Genomic DNA, 2,447 nt, shown 5'->3' on the forward strand with positions numbered 1-2,447 from the left:
GGCGGCCGGGAGCCGATGGTGGTGCGCAGCGGGCGCGCACGGTACTGTACTGGCCCCCTGGACGCGGGGTGCCGCTCTGGCCTGATGCCCACGTGTTCTTCTCTAAGGCTGCTGTGGCACAGTGACGCTTCATTTATTCAAGCGTTTCTCCATCAATGTATGGTGAGCACCGACTCTGTGCCAGGTACGGGACCACGCACCTGGAAAAGGAGACCAATGATGCACCCTAGCTGCCCATTAGAGGAGCTGGACATCTAATCCCAAAATGACAGCAAAGGAGGGGGCATAGGAGCACAGCAGAGGGCATTTAACTTGGGGGCAGTGGGCACCGCGGAGAACTTCCTGGAGTCGGTTACGTCTGTGTTGAGCTTTGAACGGCTTGGGAGGAAAGGATGAAGAAAACATGGCAAAGAGTCCTGGCATTTTTGCGGAACTACAAGTACTTGGGTTCAATATTGATGGTAGAAAGGGACCAAATAATCGAAGGCCTCGTGTAGTAGATCAAAGGCTTCCAGCTGAATCCTAACAGCCATGGAAAGCCATTGGTAGGTTTTAGTGCAGTGACATGGTCGATTTTTGCGTTTAAGGTCAAGTCTGGTAGAAGACTGAAGATTGGAAAGAGATGAGGCTAGGGTGACAGTTGGGAAACTTTGGTAGTATTCCAAGTTAAACAAAAATAATAACAAGAGCCAGAATTGCGATGGAAAGATGATAGATTTGGGAGACTTTTGGCAAGAGAATCAAGATTTGATGCTAAACTGGGAGTCGGGAGTGAGAAGGAGAGAGGAATTCATGATGTCTTCCATCTGTCTCATTTGATGACCAGGTGAATGATGAATCCATTCAACAAGACAAGGAACCCAGCAGAAGAGAATCAAGTCCAGCATTTGTTTTTGGTTTGTGTGTTTTTTTTCCGAAGGGGTGGGGAGAGAATGACAAGTTCCATTTAAATATGTTAAGCTTTAGGGATTTGTGAAACATCCAAAAGATACCAGTAGATAGTTGGATATACAGATCTGAACTCAGAAGAGAGACCTAGGCTGGAGGTATCAACAGAAAGTCACGACAAATAAATGAAAGCTGTGGGCGTAGATGAGTTAGCTTACAGACAGAGACCGCCAAGTGAGAAGATGGTGAAAGACGATCTCTTGTATTAGACTGTAGACTGTGAGCCATTGGCAAGCAGGGCAGGTGGTGAGTCTGTGTCCTCGCAAGCTAGAATAGGGATTTTGGAGAGGGCTGGATAAAAGGCCTCTCCCATTCTCCCCCACCTAATGGTGTGTTTGGTTTCAGCTTCTTTGGCTCTCTGATAGTCAGGGATCATGCGAGCAGCCTATGGACAATGGCACCTAGTTTTACTGGAGGAAGGGGATAAGATCCCTTTTGAATTCCCTTGCCCCCTTATTAATTCCCCATATATCTCAAAAAAAAATTTTATATATCTTTATTGATTTCAGAGAGGAAGGGCGAGGGAGAGAGAGATAGAAATATCAATGATGACAGAGACTCATTCATCGGCTTCCTCCTGCACGTCCCCTACTGAGGATCAAGCCCACAACCCAGGCATGTGCCCTCGACCGGAATCGAACCTGGGACCCTTCAGTCTGCAGGCTGATGCTCTATCCACTGAGCCAAACCGGCTAGGGCAGTATCTCAAATTTTAACCTCAAATTCGCTCAATTTAACCTCAGAAAACCCCAATTTAATTCAAGTCCACAAATATTATTGGTTTGGGTGAGGTGACAGACTACAAAGATGGCTAGGCTGTGTCCCTGCCCTCGAAGAGTTCCCAGTCCAGACTGCATTCAGCAAGACAAACGTGCTGAGCGGAGTTTTTACAAGGGGTGGGAATATGGGGACACCAGGGCAGGGACCTCACCCTGTGAGCTGCCTTATAAACTCAAGGGCAGGGTCCGGGGCGCTGTGCCACTCTTCCTCGGCCTGATGCTGAGATGGCACTCCCAAGCGGCTGACATGAAAGCGGCATCATAAAAGGGTCGGCGTCATTAGGGTGATGAACCAGTTGGTGCGTGGACAGCCAGAGGGGATGAAAGACGCGGGGTGAAGACGCCCCGCGTACCCCTGGCTTGACTGGGCAGGGCTTCCCAGGGCCGATGAAAGCTGGAGGAACCGGGCTCAAAGTGTCTCTTCTTGCCTTTCCCGGGAGAAGCGGTGGACACGCTCCAAGGTCGGGAAGGCAGCAGTGGGGGGGCCCTTTCCCTCCAGAGTCCTGGGTGACCGGGTCCCCACCCAACTCAGACCCCTCTCAACCTTACAGAGGACGCGCACGAGTTGGAAGTTGCTATGGCAACGAGGCTCCGGGAAGATTGAGGAAAGCCAAGATCTACAGAGGCGACATCCTCCTGCACCCCCTTTCGCCCTACGGTTAAAGTGGCGCCCCCCACGCACAGGAACCGTCCCTGGGGCCCGGCCCCCGCGCGGAGACC

This window comes from Myotis davidii, unplaced genomic scaffold, assembly GCF_000327345.1.
Source record: "Myotis davidii unplaced genomic scaffold, ASM32734v1 scaffold69, whole genome shotgun sequence".
In the NCBI taxonomy this organism is placed as follows: Eukaryota; Metazoa; Chordata; class Mammalia; order Chiroptera; family Vespertilionidae; genus Myotis; species Myotis davidii.